This window comes from Bacillus rossius, chromosome 14, assembly GCF_032445375.1.
Source record: "Bacillus rossius redtenbacheri isolate Brsri chromosome 14, Brsri_v3, whole genome shotgun sequence".
NCBI lineage: Eukaryota > Metazoa > Arthropoda > Insecta > Phasmatodea > Bacillidae > Bacillus > Bacillus rossius.
In genome coordinates, this window is record NC_086341.1 from 37,991,628 (window position 1) to 38,011,393 (window position 19,766).

The 19,766-nt window shown below is 37.0% G+C and overlaps 1 protein-coding gene across 4 annotated transcripts in view; it reads left to right on the plus strand.

Annotated features, from left to right (window-relative positions):
• LOC134538801 (sodium/hydrogen exchanger 9B2-like) overlaps nucleotides 1–19,766 on the plus strand; it is a 203,686-nt gene that overhangs the window by 21,179 nt on the left and 162,741 nt on the right. For 2 of the 4 annotated variants that reach the window (XM_063380298.1, XM_063380295.1), the window contains exons 1-2: nucleotides 16,664–16,754; nucleotides 17,986–18,275. The exons of 1 other annotated variant lie outside the window; for it this stretch is intronic. The gene's annotated coding sequence lies outside the window, so the exon portion shown is untranslated. Of the gene's footprint in view, nucleotides 1–16,647; nucleotides 18,276–19,766 lie in introns of those variants that run through there. One more of the 4 variants, XM_063380296.1, reaches the window with a different exon arrangement.

Below are 19,766 nucleotides of genomic sequence, written 5' to 3' on the forward strand. Positions count from 1 at the left end.
GAGAACTCTTGAGGCTGTTGGTAACTAATCAAAAGGAAAACCAGTTCGTTCACGCTCATGGCACAGTAGGATGGGTTTTAAATGTTTTGTAAGTAATATGGTCACCATGCTTTTTCCTGATTTGGTAGGACCCTGTGGCACAAACCCGTTATTTTTTTCAAACCATTAAGCTTTGAATCTTAATGAAGTCAGCATAAAATATGCTTGGTGAAATGTTTCTTTCGAAGAAATTTTTGAACATGCATTCTTCAATAGGAACTAATGTTAGAAATTGTTCGTAGGTTCTGAGTTTATAAGTTGTTATAAAATGGTTGTTTGTGCTGATAATGCTTTGTTTTTTTCTGAATTTTTAAGCTTTGTCTTATCATAAAGGGCCGTTTTCTGTTCAATGTAGGGTATACATAATTTAGGATCAATAGCTTGAGAATCATCTGTTTTATCTTGTTGAATAACATGTTCTTTATGACTGGTATACTGACACTTGGCGATATATACCAGGAATCGTTGTAAGTATTTGATGAGTTGAATGCTGCAATTAATTTCTGTAAGTCGTTCACTGTTTGGTGATTGGAAATTTCGATAGTCTCGGTAGTGGAAGCCTTGCTCTTTGAGGGGTTTTTGTTTAGAGGTAGGAGAGTGTAATCTAAAAGTTCCTGGAGTGCTGATTTTTTTCAATCGCAGAGGAATTGTTTCTTTTTTATATATTTTTATGAATAAATATCGAGGTTGGTAAGGTTCCAGGGTTTGACTTTATCCCTTAATTATCTGTTGCCTGTCCTATCTGTTTGATATATATTTTTTTGAATGAACAGTGATTTTGTCGTTTCTTGCTCTCAAGATTTTTAGGTGTGACATGAGTTCGTTCAGAGAATCTTGATAATTTTCAATGTGTAGGTGATTTACCATGAGAGGGAGTGGAAATAGTTGTGTTTGTAAGTTATCATATAAAACAATGGTAACGTTTGGAGATAAATCACGTGACTGTTCGCTCTTTCTAGACATTCTTGTTGTGTTTGTTTTTGCCCTGTCCATGTGATGGAATATTGAAAGCTGCTTTCTAATTTTTTTTTGGCGTTTCTTGAAAAGCGGGGGTTAAAGTTATAGGTATTTTTCTTCTTTGGAGAACGATTTTTCGGTTTTTGGTGTTGTGGATGGTGGAGAAAGGTCAATTACTGTTAATGGGTTGTCAATGTAACTGAACTAATCGTCTGAAGTAGCCTGGCTTTTGGATTGTAGCCGCGTCCTTGGCGAATAATTCACCGACGTTACGGTCGACATTGCAGTCGCCGTCATCAGCGAGCAGTTACCTAATCGTCATTGCACTCACCTTCATATAAGTAAGTTTTTCTTCTATCCACTGGCACATGTATTCGAAGCATGTACCGCACGCAACGTCTGTAGAGGTAGGTCCGTGAACCTCGCAATTGACGTGAACAGGACACACTAACTTGTAGTATCTGCTGTCTGCTGTTATCTAGTCTTTATATAGGGACTCTAGATTGGTTAATTGGGTTTAATTGGTTGCCAACGGGAATGGACATTTGTCTGTGAGTCTTCAAGGTTTTACATTCACGTAGTTGGCGGATGTGTATACATGATGTTTCTTCATGGAAAGTCACTGTAAATAATCTATTATCTTAAAAAAAAAAAATGGTTATACTCTTCTCTTCTATGTATCTCCTGGTGATAACCCCGGCCTGTATGTTCTGCGTGCCCCCTCGCATTAATAATGCAACATTCAATGAATGCAGGTTCATAAAAAAAATTGCATTGCTTACATCAGAAAATTTTTCAGTTTTGGTATTACAACCGTAAGCTTGCCAAATCAATGTCAAGAGGGTAGACTGTGCAGAGAAAATAATGGCGAGAAATTGACATTTTAAATTTAGTGTAGACTAAATATCAACACAGCGCAAAAACTAATGTTGATAAAAACTTATTATTTTATTTAAGTGTGGTATTTTTTTTAAAGAAATGTCCAAAAACAGTGAACGTAACAAACGTGGCAAATACCTGAAAAATTTTCAGATTTCTCATAATTTTTTCAGGAATTTTTCATTACCAGTGTGTAGAAACAATCCTTTTTGACTCGGTTTGTAAGCGCGCAAGTAGATCTAGACGTTAAAATTTTTGTGCTTGAGAATAAACTAGATTGAAATTATTTTTAATCAAATGACACTCCGGGCAGTTAAATTTAATCGTATCAAAAATAGTGTGAGGCATAATTATAAAGATAATATTTCAGAGGTTTAAAATTAACTTTGTACGTATTTCATATTGTGAATATTAGAGAGTAATAATTTTCTTTTTCCTTCAATCTTTTTTGCAACGTTTTCAACACATGGTATTGGGGAAAAAATTGTATAAGGAATGTTAACTTCAACCGGATGAAATATTTTACATGTTAAGAAAGTTGCAGTGATTTTTTTTTTGTTTTGGAAAAAAAAATTTCTTATCTTTTTAAGATTTTCCTGAGGAATTAGGCCAAAATTTCCTATGTGTATATCTTATTTATCAATCTGGAACCCTTTTTTTGGGATATATATATATATATATATATATAAATGAAGGAGTGTTTTGGAATCTAAAAAAAAACATGAAACGCAAAACTAGGTGGAATGTTTCCAGAAGAAACTCAATGGTAACGATTGCGACATGTACTCTTGCTTCTCAATCTATATCTGAATTTTTTTTTCTCAATATGCAGTGATCATATCGTGCCTTAACTCTATACATAGGTACTTAAATATTCACTCAACAGCTCTAGCACGCACGATATTCGCTAAACGCTTTAGGCATACGCAAAGCCACGAGAATAGTGAAAGCTTCTTTCACAAAAGCCCCTTGGACTGACAGTTTTCGTTTCGTTCCACGACCTCACCTGCCAGTCAGAAACTCAAAGCTCCGTGCGTCCCAAACACTTAACGACATAGAAAAAAAAACACATCGATAAAACTAAAATTTTAGTAACCCTGAGCTAGACGCATAATAAGATGAGTTTTTGATATCTTAAAAGTAAAACATAGGTTAGGTTATGACTGTAACAGAAATAAAAATTTGCTAAAATTAGATTTTTTAAATTTATTTGTAGTAAGGAAAGGAGTGGAATGGGATATCGGAAGGTAGATTATCATATATAAAATAAAATGTTAGTTCGATTATTATGTTACCTAAATATTGGGTAACATCGTTTTAAAGTATTAAAATTCTCGCAAAAATAGTTATTTTAATTTTTTTTTTTGGGAAGGTAGGTTTTCAGAGGTCTAAAGAGTGGTCAATTGGACTAAATCAGCTATACATGAAAGCTATTTTTAAATCATTGAATATATCATATTAATATCATTTATTTAATATAATTCATATTAAATGAATTCATATAATTTTTTAATGTCGCCGACATAGCCCAATTTACCTATGACATTAGTTACGATCATATAGACCTCTAAAAACTAGGTTGATTTTATTCCGATCGTGATGTAGCACGAGCGAGCCGCGAACGTCGGAAATGTTCGGAACTGATCGGGAGGTCAATGAATCTTAAGTTTCCGTGAAAGGTCTCGTTCAGAAAAAATTTCATATATAAATATTTACGTATTAATTTAGGAAACATATTGTTACATGCGTACCGGGACGCAAGGCCGCGACGTGTGCCATGTACTTGAGTAACATGGCGGCCCCGCACGGCCACCGACGTCACGGGCGCATACCTTCAGGGATTAGAGCGGCCCGGCCTCGCCACCCCTCTGCACCCGCGCCCTCCTTCCACGGCGCTGTTGTGTATCCCTTAGCGGCCTGGGAATTCCCGCGCACCACTGCGTGGAGTGGCGTGAATAAGCTCCTCTGTTCTGGATGCTTCGAGCGTGGGGTCAGCCCGGGATGACCCGACACCACACAACCGCTCCAGAAAGACGGCCCAAGAGTATAAAAGCGGAAATAGCAAAAAAATATTTATGAAAAAGAAACAAAAATGCATAAGAGTTATCAAGAAAAACTAAAAAGAAAGCACTTATATAAAAATTATGATGAAATATAAAAAATAAAACGGCGTGTGGGACCGAGACTTATTCAGGAAAAAAAATATGAAATTATTTTAAGCAGTCGGAACAAGATGTTGGTCTGTTGAGCTCAAGATAACGATACCGCTATTAAAATTTAACACCACGATCGAAAATTGATGGTGTTACATATAAAAAAATGTGAGCGAGTATTTTAGTACTCGCCAGTGATGTATAAACATATAACCTCGGGGTAACGATATAATTAATGTGTTCTCGTGTTATTCATGTTCCAAATAGACTTAAAATACTAAACTTGGACACGAAATTTAACGTAGAATTCTTTAAAATGATGCCGAGTGTGATAAATAAACTGGTAAATAAAATATTCGCTTTTCAAATACCAACATTTCTTAATAAGACTCACACACAAACTTTTGGCGCCCACAACTACAATTTTCTGTCTGAATCGTAAACGTTGCTTGCCACCATTACGCGCAGATATCAGAACGGATTAGACAGAAATTTTAAACTATTATAAACGGCTCCGATAAAAGGAAGAAAAAAAAAAGGATATATCTTAAAAACCTGCTTTGGACTCGATTTTTGACAAAGAATAATATTTAAATTTTGCCCATTTTATTAAAATGCACTAACCATTTAATACGATAAATATTCCGCACACGTTTGATGTTATAATTCCATGGAATTACTAAAATATTAACCTGAAACTTTTTAAAGCACAAATTATAACACGAAGTTCATGTCTGTATATTCGTTTTTTGCTTAAACGACTGAGATAAGTCTGTAAAAACTTCTTACAAACAAACCTTAAACTTGTTGAGCTGATTAAACATTATTATATTGTTATTAAAGAAAAGTAAAACAAAATCTCAACGACGAGATCTGAACCACGTTCTTGTTATAACATATCGTGCTCTCTACCGTTGTGCTACTTAATAAGCCAATTAATAATTTAGAAGGAGAATTTTAGGTACTACTAGGAGATTGCAAGGAGCCTAAGACGGCTGTTGAAAAATTATGAATCCAACAAACACTTTAATGTGTGACTTTAAAATATAATTTTAGCTAGAAGAAATTAAGTGACCACAAAAAACTCACAAAAGGGCGTAGCTACAAAAAAAATGGAAGCAAATATGCCAAAAAAAATATACATATAATATACATACATAAAAGACAAAAATAGAAACTTTTTAAAAATAAAATTATAAACTTAAGAGATTTGATAATATTTAAAAAATAAAAAAAACTAAGATTTTCGTAGAACACGAGTACGAAATTATACTTAGCATCAAAAATATTCCCGGTAACGCACACTTAGATTTAAAAAAAGGTACAATATTCACTGTTTTACGTTTAAAGCTAAACTTTCTGAGAATGAAGCCTTTTTCGTAATTATAAGCATAGTTATTCGTAAGAGTCTTAAGGTACCCATTTAAAAATATTGAATATACAAACACTTCAATTTAATAACTAAAGTGTGTTCTAGTTATGTACCTGTATTTAAAAATTTACTCCATTGTTACACTTCCATTTTATATTTTATACACTATCTCTATGGAAAAGGCTTATATTTGGGCTTCATTACATACTTTTCTCCAAGGTATTCATATTTCTTTGGCGCTACAGAGCGAGATGATTCAATGATGAGAGTAACTATGTTTAGGATAATCATTGTAATAGCGGTTTTTTAGTATTTTAAAACATGTGATTACTTATTACTATTTCTATTTTAGTTTTCCAAATATATTCCAGGGTATTTTCACTATCGTATAGTTTAATTTGGCACACCGATACGTTTGGTATGTCTCCTGATGTTTACGAAAGCGACTATATACGAGTTAATGTTGCTACAAGTGGGTCCGCCATCTCTGTGATATTTCCGTCCGTAGACTTCTGTCACATTTTCAACGAATTACTCCTACCGAATGCGGGTGTACCGAGAGTTAAGGTGTTTTAATATTGCAGTTGATGCTCGCCCGTTCAAGGTCAACCTTGAGTAGCGCCTACTCTCGCGAGCAACACGCAGTGAGCATGTCTTCGGCGACTCGCACTGCTTACCTCGCCGCTAATTATATTTGTTATCGGCTTCTGAAGACGCAGCTCGCGTAGCTTCAGAACCTGCCTGAGGCGCCTGACTACCCGGGCGCACACTCGGTGTGCAGAGCTTCAGGATAAAACTGCTCGTTATATCAGAATGGTTTCTTTTTACGAAAAGCATTTAAAGGGGCCCACCTTGTCAGGGGTGTATGTGTGTCGGTGAGGCGGGATGATAAGCGCGACGCTCGCTGGTGCTTCTAGCGCGGTGTCTCCTCTGGACTGGCGCGCAGTCTTCTCGTCGTCACAGGACAACTGTTAAATTTGAGCGGTGACCGTATCATAATACGGCCGATGAATGAAAATAAAGGTGTAATGCAAGTCCCTTAAGTGCTTTCAAGAATCTGTACTGGTTGATTTACGCCTAAAGATTACTCTGAATACATGCGTTTTAGCCATACTAACTCTTCTAAAAATACAGTTTAAAAACTTAATCAGAAATCAAAATTACTTTCCGGCCCTCAGGAACCCTTAAATGCTTTTCGTAAGCAGACCCCACTCGGATATCTTGAGCTTTTAAGTAGGAAACACCTAGTACCGATTCTTGAAAGCACTCAAGGAACGTGTATTACAACTTTATCTTCATATTTCCTCCATATTATTGTTACAATTGTGAAATACAGCTACGAAAGGACAGCCAAATAAAAAGCTTTAGTTTTATTTACTAACAAATATTTACATTATAAATCAAATTTCAACGATTTAAAAGTCTTTCTAAAAATTAATCACTCTTAAATTGAGTCTACAATTTACTCTCTCCCCTGTAGCTCAGACTCGACGGAGGCTCTATCTTCTGCTCGTCTCTTACCACGCACCTCTGTCTCTCACTGCTTAATCGTTGCACCAACCTTCACACACGAAACCCGTCCCTCGTCGTCCACTATCGCTCACCAAGGGATCACTCACCCAGTTCACTTCACTGCCTGCCTCGCAGGTCGCTCCGAGGATCCAGCCCCTCTGACTCCCAAACTACACTCTATATATATATATTTTTTACTTTTACAAAGATAGTCATTGGAAACTCAGTTGCTCTGTCTTAAATACCTGCCAAGTCCCAACCTGGAATAGTCACTGCGAAGTGTTGCATTATTTGAATTCCCGCACGTAACACTCGAAGCATCGAGAACAATGGCGTCCCAGTTACGCCACTTCACGCTGACGGGGCTCTGGGAACGCTCCCGAACACTCGAGAGACACTGAGAATCTCCGGGATTGATGTTAAACGCTGGGGGAGGGGAAAGGAGGGCAACGAGGTGCCGCAGCTAATTGGATTAGGTTTTTAGCGGTAATGGAGGGATGGGGCTACATGCATTGCGTCCCACTCGGCCTGACTGGCCAGCACCGTAGCTTGAGTCCTCGTAACATTATGTTATGCTCTTACCGCTCAAATCCCATTGTTGTCCTATGCACGACTGGAAGGCTGCGTGGCATTCCAGAGCCTTGCGCTTAGAGGCGACACCACGCTAGAAGCACCGGCGAGCGTCGCACTTATCATCCCGCCTCACTAACACAAATACACCGTTCAGCCAGTGGAGAACGAAAAATAACTTGGATTCATTTCGCGACAGGCAAAGATTATAATACGTACACCTTTGCGCTGTTTTTTTTACTGGTTCACAGTTTTTTTTGGAGGTCCCTAGGCCAATGTGAGACCGTCAGCCAAAGAAGTATCAAGTTGCAGGGCTAACCTTTTGATATGTCTCACAGTCAGCAGCCAATGACCAAAAGATATTCGTCCAAATATGCAGATGACTGTTTAGTCTATCCTAGAGGACATGGAACTGTTGGACTATTTTATACTCACGATTTTTAATTACTCGTTTTCTTATCTGTCTGTTTATTTGTCTGATTGGTACAAATTTTGCATTTGATTTCAAACTAACTTGAGCTAGAAACTTGCAACTTTAAACATAGCTCAGAACTTTATGATAATGTACACACACGACTAAAAAGCAGGAACAAAAATTAACTAAATAATATTTTAATATACCACGTTTTTGAAACGGACTAAAGGTATAAAATTAATTGTCCTAACCCCATGCATATTTATAACTCTGTACAGATTCTTAACCTCATACAGACTGTATTGAACATCGGTGATTGTCAATTTTTATTTGCCTATGAAAATACTTGTAAGATTAAAACTAAAAACGTTGGGCGCATGCAATTGATAATTGATACATGAATGGTTATCGTGTCACTAACAATTTTATTACACTGCAAATGATAGGATATGTTTTATTAGTTTTCTCAATGACAGCTACTCCATAAAATGCATGCGCCCCACGTTCTTCGCTTTAAATCTTATAATTATTTTCATAGGTATTCAAAATTTACAATCACAAATTGTCGGGACAATCTGTATGGGGTTATAAATCTGTAAGGTTCTGTGATAAATTATTTTATACTTTTTAGTTCGTACTAAAAAACGCGGTATATTATTATTTTTCAGTTAAATAATAAATTTTATCTAGTAGCCAGAGGTGTATTTGTGTTAGTGAGGCAGAATAAAAAGGGCGACTCTTGGTGGTGCATCAAGTTTGGTATCGCCTTAAAAGGCATGACTCGTCATTCATGGCAAAACTAGAAACCTTTTAATAGTGATTATAACAGTTAATGATATGAAAATAGAGAAAAAAGATACCTGTAATTTGGGTAAATATTATAACTTTAATAACAATGATTGATATTTCACACAAGAAATATTTTAAGATGTTTTCACCATAAATATATAAAGTTTTTAAATGAAATCATCAAAAATTATTTCAAAATAATGCTTTATGCATGCAGACTTAAAGAAAAAAGCTCTTCTTAAATCACGTGGGTTATTTTGAAACTCTTCTCACTGCATGTATGCCAAACAGGTAGGCGAAGCCCTTAATGTATCAGACTCATTTATTAACCATACGGGGCTCATAATTAAGGGAAGGTGTTTTTTGCTGATAAATCAAAATGCTTACTAGACAGTAGAATGATATTCTCGCGCCAGTGGTTTCTTCCTTGTAACTGGCAGCTGACTGCGAGAGCAACCATTGCCTTATTTGGCCGGAGCATTCAAGATTCCTTTGCTTCCCCACGAAATTTATCTGATTGTTGTGCTGACTGTACACGTGAATCTGAAAGAAACTCAAATAATCACGAAATGCAGACGTTGCTGAATTATTTTTTTTTTAACACGCAACGAGGTTAAAATTATTTTCACGAAATTTTAAGAGAAATATTCTAACTCCAAACGGTTCATACGCAACAGATGGAAAAATTAAACGAATCAGCACCGAATAAATTAGTACGATAATATAAAACATGTTAAAATAAAGCTTAAAGTGTAATTATCTCTAGCTTTATAATTTCTTTGAACTTTTTGTTGACAAAATGACGACAGGGTAGAAATTTCTCCCAAAATAAAATTTATGATACAAATTCGTTATTTGCACCTTGCGTTTTGTAGAATATAGAGCTCACACATTTTAATATTTCATTCGTGTAGAAATGCTAAACGTACCTATGTTTTAAAAAGTAGTTTGCCGTGCAGAAATGCTAAATAAGTAGTTGTTATTAACAAACTCTTATCATCTTCATAATAACTGTTATTTTTACTAAGGCATCATTATAGATATTAATCATGAGTACTCTTTAAACTATAAAAATTTATCAGATCATCATTTCATAATAGGTACAGTTCGTATTTTGATTTAATAGGCGCTGTTTACAGTTTACAATGTTTTCACTAAAAAACTTATTTATTTTATTTTGGAAATCTTTTTTCAGCTAATATCTAGGGACCGGAAAAATTCGCGGATTAAATGACCTCTAGGATAGCCTCCATTATCCTCTACATTTCTCAAGTAAACACGCGTGTTCATTGGGTACTAAATTGTGAAGCGTCTCCACTGGGTAGCTTGTGATTCGACGCTTCTTTGGTCGATAGTCTCTCATTGGCCCAGAGAGTTCCGGTTAAACTACGAGCCAATAGCAGAACCAGCAGAATTGTACACACGTTTGAATTTCAGCCTATCACGAAACGAATCCGCGAATTTTTCCGGTCTCTACTTATATCATTCTGGAAAAATAAATGTAACGTGCAAAGCACTAAAGTTGCTAAAACAAAAACCTGTAAACAAAAAGGAACACCAAAGAACCATGGATGCATTAGTATATTTAGTGGTTTTTTGTTAAAAAAAAATCACTCTGCTTAGAACTTGGAAAGCAAAGAAAACTGCAAATAATTAAAGGGACTAGCTAAACCCGGCCATACTTCTCTGCACTTTAAAAATGTTTTGTGTTTTTTACAAGGAAAATCATTGAAAACCATGTTGCCAACGACATCACTTGTAAAACTACAAAGTATAGCTTTGTAAAATTGCATATGGTATAAAGCCTTGCCTTGCAAATTTACAAGTGATATCGTTGGCAACAGGGTTTCCAAGGACTATCCTTGTAAAAGTAAATAATTATATATATATATATAAGTATAGTGTGTTGCTCAGTCTGAAATGCAATGAATGGGAAAGCAAATGTAAGTATTGTAACGAACATAGGTTCACCGAGGAAAAACATTATTCTTAAATACCTAAGGTGTTGCTGTGGCCGTGATATGGAATGAAAGGAAAGAAAGAAAATAATATTTTTCAAATCAAATAATTTATTTTAAAGCTATAGTAGATTGACAACATGTTTTGTTTGTCCGTTTTCTGCATAAACATAAAGATCAGATGGTTTAACAACGCTTAAGCATGTGACGTATTATTTCCCCGAGAGAAGCATTCGTTTTCTAAATTCAAACCGCACACTTGCAAAGATTGCCCTTGCGCTTTATTGATAGTCATAGCGAGCGCAAGGCGTATTGGAAATTGAAGCCGTTTGAACTCGAACGCAATGTCGGTCGGAATGAGCGGTATTCGTGGAAGGAGTACGACTTCACCTTCATGAGGTCCAATCAGAATTGTTGCTTCAGTTAGATTGTTAATCATTGATAGAGACCGGAAAAATTCGCGGATTCATTTCGCGATACGCTTAAATGCAAACACTTGTACCTTTCTGCAACTTATGCTATTGGTTCACCTGTTAACCTGAATAAATATGGGGTCAATTAGAGACCCTCAGTCAAAGCAGTATCGAATCACGAGTCTCCCAATTGAGACTCCTCACAAGTCAGTAGCCAATGAATAGAGACCTGCAAAATTCACGGATTCATTCGGTGATAGGCTAGAATTCTAACACATATACCTCTTAGATAATTTTGCTATTGGCTTACTGTTCATCTGGACGAATCTCAACCAGTTATAAACCCTCAATCAAAGAAGGATCGAATCACAGACAAACCAGCTGAGACGACTTACAAGTCAGCAGCCAATGAACTTGCGTTATTTGCCCAAGTGTACAGGGGTATGTGCAGTATATCCTGAAGGCCATCGAAATCACGAATTTTGCAGGTCTCTACCAATGAACAGCTGACGTTTACCCGGGTATGCACAGGATCGTGGAGTCTATCCTGGAGGACACTGAATCCGCGAATTTTTCCAGTCCCTAATTATTGTTTAGTTACTAATCGTGTGCCATTGCATAATTTCGGCTGATTGATGTTTCGGAGTGATATAATTGTCACGCGAATTTTCAAATTCAGAATGTATGTTGGTAATCTAGGAACATTGAGTGAATTAAGAAATTCTTTGGTTTATCACGGAGTCAATGGATTTTTATGTAACCGTTTCACCTGCGATCGTGTTTAGAACGATGTTCATATCGTTTGGGTCGACATTTTAAGCTCTTTAACATTTTAAGCTCTTCCACTTAACCATGCGTGATTTCGACAATTTGTTTCGATATTTTGTAAAACTTTTTCTACTCATTACTATTTGAATTCACGATATTACATTAATTATATTAGAAGGTGATTTTTACTGTTTCTGATTTTGTAGATACAGTGTCGTTACCGACCTCAAGTATTGTTTTTTAAAATATGTTAGCTGTTGGATTGGTTGAAAGCTGAACTGACATGTTAGTTGTCAAATTAATTTTTTTACCATGTTCCAAAAGGTTTAATATTTTAAATAAGCATGCATTCCATCAACTGGTGTTAAGCGAGTTGGTTATAACTGTAAGCGCTTGTCTGAAGTCACCGGATAGTAACGATAATGCTTCACCAATTTGAACCTGATTATTTCTCTAGTCTTTCAATGTATCGTCTAACGCTTCCAATGACTTCTTGTGAGCCAACTCGTAAAACGCATACTATGGCAAGCGAATACAAAAGGCTGCGATAAGAGTCATTTTTCCTTTTTTTTTTCGCGCGGTCGTTTCAAGGAGAATATATTCATTCCTTGAAGAGTCTATAATCTCCTCTCTCGCTAGACCTTCCAGCGTTAATTAGGTTCTAAACTCCATATTAGCATACATTGAATAAAACGTATTAAAATTATATTAAAACGTATTTTTTTTCTTTTCCAAAAATGCTTAGACTGGTATATGCATATTTCTAACCAAACACCTTAATATGTATCAAAATTCATGCTTCTTACTTTGAAAATGATGGACTCCCCGGAAAATTTCCAAATTTTTTTTGTGAAAAATTTACTATAAAAACACTTGCGTATTAAAATGTGACGTGTCAAAATTTACCTAGTCAATTGATCGACTACTTTTTGAGTTTTACGAGCACAAACGTACAGATGCTGAATTTTTTATGTATAGATAATACTACTAGAATTGTGTTTAACATCTTCAATTTGCTATATATAATCGTTAAAATTCCACCATTGAAGTGATTAGTGCTAAAAATGATACAACACATCAGCAAAGTAATTACTAATTAGTGTTAAAACTCATTTAAAAAAATCTTCCAAAATGGAAAAGATGCAAATATTTCACATACTTATAATCCTTACGTCTTACCACTATAAAAAGGAATTAGGAGTCTAAGTTTTGAACATTGTTGCATCAGCGATTGAAGATAACTATAAAGCTTTGTTTAGTATGAACAAAGAAGGCCGACCGATTGAAATGTTTTGTGAATGCAACATGACGAGGAAAATTTATTTTCCAAGAATCAAAATATTGACAAAAAAATTACTAAATTAAATGCAGCTTATACTCATTTGTTTCCCCCCCCCCTTCTGATATAGAGTAATTTAATTTCTCTTTATATACCTACTCCGTGCACTGTAATATGAGATAATTGTGGACATAATTATTTGATTTTATAATTTTTTTGCAAAATACTGATTTGCTATTATCGTTCATATGCTTTCCAGTATTATAATTTTATATCGTGGATTTTCCATATTTATTGTCTAACATCATTCAGATTTTCTGTGTCAAAATTATGAGTTTTGGATTTTTGTCTTGGCAAAAAAAAAACATGTTTGGTGTTGTTATCATTTAAAATTGTAAAATTTTACCATTTCATTGGAGAGACACTTAAGAGATACTTGTTTTTTTTTATGGTAGATTAGCTTCCTATGACGTCGCTGCAGTTTTTATTGGTAATTTGAAGAGTTAATTCTTTTTTGTGGTATTCAAAACCCATTATATTAGCTGACTACAAGAGTCAGTGTAATTATTCAGATAATTCAGTGCAAAAAATAGACAGATTAGGCAGTTTAATTATAGTGAATTCAGTGATCGTGCATAATTGTGTTTGGTAAGCCATTTGTATAATTGGTGTTAGTGAGAAAGTTGTGTACAACAGCGATGCCATCGTGTTTATCAGTCTTAAACTTATGCTATTTTGACTGAAACATATTATAAATGAATTTTCCGTTACTACGAATCTGACTACTTATATTTTATGAAATATTCCCAGTAATTTGCTTTTATGAGATACATAAAAAATTACACGACTTTAGACATAACTTTATCCAGTAGTCCTCTCAACTAGCGTTTCATGGAATACCAATGAACCGGTTGTACCAACTGAAAATAACCAGTAAACAAATCCGTGATATCAAATAAACTTTGAAATAGAACATTTTGTAATATTAATTATTTTTTTATATTTCCCTACAGACTCTTTAGTATTTATGTTCATCTTACTAGCATCACTAGTTAGTATAGTTTCAGTTGTATTTTGAAATAATTATTGTAGTATTTCAACAACTATTTTGCCCTGTTACTATTAAATGTAAATTCTATTAGGGATATTTTTGTGAAAGCTTGATATTTTGGTGTAATTATTGTGTCCAATAAATTTTATGTATTGAGCGAGTATGTTTTGTTTATCTACAGTTTTCAATATCGTTAAAATATTCCATTATTGTATCACTTAATGCAATCTCACAAGCTAGTTAGTATTTATTTATTTATCTATACTGTTACTTGCGATCCGCCCCGGCCTAGCACGGATGCGATTTACTGATGTGGCGATACTTAGGTTGAATAAATAAGTACTTATAAGTATCAAGTTCTATTAAGTGTCCGGTGTTTTTATTATTTAAAAACATACTAACTTGTACTGCATGAAACATATACCATGTGTTATAATTATACTGTAGGACAGTAAAACAATAACAACGGGCATAAATGTAGAATGATGTAGTAACCAATGGAAAATAGAAACTTTCTTTTTGAGTACAAGTGTGTGGAGATCATTGTGGCACCAGAGTAAAAAGAGATTTTTTTTAAGTCTATAATTATTAAGCATAACGATTTCTTACGGAAACTTTTTTTTGCGCCGAGACCGTATGTGCCTGTTAGAGACGCGAATATTCCGCTATTTATTTTGGTTGCAACGTAGACTGTAAACATTCATAACTTTGAATATCTTTGATGATTGGCTGACATTTCTCTGTACACCTCCCTCTACGACTGTGGGTCAGCCAAAGGGAAGTCTCTGCAGTAACAAACAAGCCAAAAGGAAGGCACATTTGGGTAGAGTATACATTACACTGTAAGTTTTAGTATGACAACAAATGAATCCGCAATCTTTCCTGGCCTCTAGTCATAGTCCAATCATAGTCCAGCCGTTATTATTTTACGGCGGAAAACGGACTTTCCTGTATTGCAGCGTGTTTCCTAAGTGGTCGAGTTAAGTGTTTTCGTCACCGACAGAATTCGCTAAGAAAATACGTGTTGCAAAATGAGGGAAATTTTTAGGGGCTCGTATTTTTCCGCGATAAAAACTTGAGTTCTCGTTCGACTGCATCAATAAAGTATGCCCAGAACTTGAACAGTTTCTTCATTGTAGTTGGAGGCAGCCTGCGAAACCAGGCCAGGCATGAGGTGTTTTCTTCTGCAAAAGTGCTGCAGCAGACACGAACCTGAGTGAAACCCAACTAATCACGGAACACAGATGATACTACAACGTATTAACACTAAGCTGTGCTGTGCATCTTTTCGTGGAAAATATATGCTTCTAGGAATCGTTAGGGTTCGGGAAAATTCGCGGGTTCAATGAACACAAGGATGGACTCCTCAGTACTAACTACACTCGGGAAATGTCACCGACTGTTACCTGGCAACTGCTCCCTGATGATGGCGACAGCAATGTCGACCGAAAACGTCGGTGAATTATTCGCCAAGGACACGGCTACAACCCGGAGGCCAAGCTACTTCAGACAATGGCCGTGAAAGCCTGCGTACATTATTATTAGAGCCACGGAATTTTCGCACATTCATTTAGTCGCAAGCTAGAATGCAAACCTCCACACCGTCGCACTGTGTTCACGATTGGACCGCAGTTATCTGGACACGCCCCTCTACGACCGTGAGCCAACGATGCCCAGCTAGGAGAGAAGTAAGCGAATCAGGTAGTGCCAAATAACAAGGATAAAAATGTTCTCTCTAAGAAATCAACCAATGGGAAAGTAAACATGGGTCGAGCACACCTATAACTTTGAATTCTATCCTGAGGCCAGAGGAATCTTCGATATTTCCGGGACTCTAATTATTATGTTAACCGATGGTATGAAAAATAAGGATTTTAATTCAAGCAAGACGGGTGGTATCAGTAGGGCAATCAGAGGGTGTTATTTTCTGTGTACCGAGTTGTCGCAAAAATTTTTACGCGAAAAATGCATGGGCCTAAATTCAGTTTTTCTTGCAGGACTAGAGACCGGAAAAATTCGCCAATTCTTTTCGCGATAGGCTAAAATACAAATAGTTATACCTCAGTGCTGCCTCTGCTATTGGCTCACAACTCACCTGGGCCAATGAGAAACACCCGACCAAAGCTTTTATCGAATCACAGGCTGCTACGCTGGGACGTCTCACAAGACATCAGCCTGTGTGTGGGTGGCATTTGACCGAGTGCACGCAGAACTGTGGAGTTCATCCTGCAGGTCATTGAACCCGCGAATTTTTCCCGGTCCCTATGCAGGACGTGGTAGATCGAAGACGCGAAAGCCTTCACCTACGGCCGCAGGACGAGCCGGGGAGAGCGTGGGTGCGCAGGGACCCAGCGACAAGTTGAAAATGAGCTCGCATCTCTCTCTGTCTCCCCCCTCCACGGCAGGAACACGCTCTCCCCCCGCGGGGCGCAAGAAGGGCCCAAGGCGCACGGCCGGTATAAATCCCCCGCGAAGCGCGCCCCGTCTCTGCAGTAGCTCACCGGACTCCGTGTGGTCGGCGCGCGAACTGAAGTCGTCTGCTTCGTCCGCTACGTGGTCTTCGGCAGAGTGCGCTTCAAGCCCGCTCTCGGACACACCGGTGAATTTTTCTCTTCCTTCCTCCCGTTTACGAAAAATTCGTGTCTCGTGAGCTTCCCGCACTTCAAGCCTGCGCTAGAAATTTTTTTTTTCGCAAATTCAATTTTTGCGTCAGGCTGAAATTCACACAGTCCTATGTACATCGCTGGTTTTTTTTTTTCACTGTAGAACCTCCCTTCCCCTATTTTTTTTTTGTGGGTCTACGTGATTCGGTCACTCTCTGCTGCTGGCCGGCAGTTGATGGTCTCACAGACGTGGAGGTGAGTGATCCAATCTTTAAAAAGAACCGCAAACGTACGAATTATTAAAATCTACGTTGCGATAAAAATGATCCGCGAAATTTTTCTGGGTCTCTACTTCAAATATATTCGTCAGACTTGGAAAATAATGTCGATAAAATAATATCCTCGTTACACTGTAAAATATATTCTAACTTTTACAAGATTAGTCCTTAAAAAAAACCGTTGCCAAATATATCACTTATAAAATTGCAAGGCAAATGTTGTACTATATCAAATTTTACAAAGCTATGCCTAGGGGCATGCAGATTTCGCGAAAAGATTTCGAGACTATCTGAAAGTTAAAACACTGTAGCATCGTCTGTGTTTCGTTATTGGGTGAGTTTCTCCCAGATACATATCGATTGTAACGACACCAATCACAGTAATTCGGTGTGGAAGTAAACGCGTCCTGAGTGGCCCGGTCAAATTAGGCAACGAATTATCTCGCAGAAGGCCGCCAATCGCGAGGAATAAACCACAGGTTCGAGTATACCTTGTTGCAGTCTATTAAGCGTTCATATCTTTTGGCGAAAAACTACTGTCCCTTGTACGTTTTACAAGTGATATCATTAGCGACTGGGTTTCCAAGGATTTCCTTGTAAAAATTACGATTTTTTCACAGTGTGGCTACGGAAGAGTTACTTAAAATTTAATAAGCACTGTTTTTTTTTGTGTACGTGTAATTGTACATTTTTTAAAAAAAAGTAATTCTTTAACTAAGAAGCTTACGAAACGCAAATGAAAAAAATATTCACTATACGTTCGCGGATAACGCGGTGTCACATTCCAGGGGCTCGTGCAACTCGTGCGGCTCGTGCAGGGAAAGGGAACGCTCGCCTCCACGAAGACAGCGAGAAGTGACAGTCGCGAAATTGGAACTGCCTCTCTCTACCACCCCCTGCCCCCACCTTCTCTCACTCCCTTTCTCTCATCACCACTTTTTCTTTTCAGCGTGGGTTTCACGTGTGCTGTTCGTTCGTGAAGCTCCCGTCGTGCGCGCGATAGAGAGGAAAACGGAACGCCGCTTCCGCTGGTGACCGGTGCGCCGAGTGAGAGACCCTACGGTCAACGACACGCATGAACGAAAATAAATAACACGAACATAGACACTACGCGTCTTCTGGTTTTTCGTCTTCTGGTTTTTCATCGACGACGAGGAATGACGAACGAGTTCAGCTGAAGAAGAAAAAAAAATATTCGGAGCTACGTACTTGTGGCTTTCAGTCTTCGACATCATTGAAGTAAGCAGTACGAATTTTTTTTTTTACATACTAGCTGTATTTTGAGTTATATTTTTTTAAATAATTAGTAGAGACCGGAAAAATTCGCGATTTCAATGACCTGTAGGATAGACTCCATGATCCTCTATGCATGCGGGAAAATGACATCTGCTCATTGGCTACTGACTCGTGACACCTGTTAACTGGAACGCTAGTGATTCGATACTTCTTTTGTTAAAGGTTTTTCATTGGCCGAGTGTCATTTAGTTAAACTGTTGCCCAATCACTGATGCGGTAAAAAGGCAAACGTTTTAAATTCTAGCCTATCGCGAAAGGAATCCGCAAATGTTTCCGGTCTCTAATCATTAGTAGAGGTCTGCTAAATTCCAATGAATAAAATTCAAGATATATATGCGAAAATGCATATGGTACAGTCAAAATTTAAAAAGTCAAACAAATAATATATTATTTGTCTTTTAACTTTTATGCTTACAAATGAACTACATATTGTCAATCCTGACCCCATTATCTTGTAAACTTTCATAAATTAAGCTCTGATAATTGAAATATTTTCTTTCTTAAAATCTAAGGAAATAGCTATTTTTTTTTGTTAGGGGCTGAAAAAGTTCACGTTTTCAGTGACCTCAAGGATAGACTGCACAATCCTCTATGTACTCGGGAAAAGGTCACCTGCTATTTCCAACTGACTCATGAGAACTTTTAACTAAGCTGTTTGTTATTCATTATTTCTTTTAAAGTTATTCATGAGCTCAGAGTACTCAAGACAATGGCCCGATCACAGAAGCAGGGAAAATGTGAACTTATTTGGATTAAAACCTATGACAATATGAATCCGAAAATGTTTCTGGTCTCTAGTAACATCGGCCAAAATATATAAAGGTCTGCGGATACTACCCTACAGGTCCTTGAACTCCACCTCTTTTTTAAGTCTCTAATTGTATATGTTATTATCTACTGACGGTGAGTGCCCTTGCGAGAATGAAAGTGTTAACGTGCTTGAAAGCGTGACGTGATAACATCTTGTGGGATAACTCTATTCTACAGCCAATGCTTGGCGTTAAATTGTACCGAATGATGTTGTCCAAACCACATTTTTTTTGTTTGCACGCATAGTGCACTAAGTGTAGCCAATTATTATACAAAACTAAATCACGACATATTTGAACAAATATTTCTTATTACAAAAAAATGGGACCCTGGCGTAAGCTGTTACTTTTAGCTTCGGTTTGTTGATAAGTTGTTGTGACGGCATTATCAATCACGGGAGACTAGAAAAATTCGCAGATCCAATGACCTCTAGGCTAGACTGCACAGACACCTGCATATTCAGGCAGATGTCCCTTTGCTTATTTGATGCTGACTTGTGAGTTGACTCAAGAGGGTGTATCTAACTATCAATCAATAACTAGTAGGGACATGGAAATTACTAGAGACCTGAAAAATTAGCGGATTCATATCGTGATAGTCTAGAATCCAAAAACGTTTGCCTTC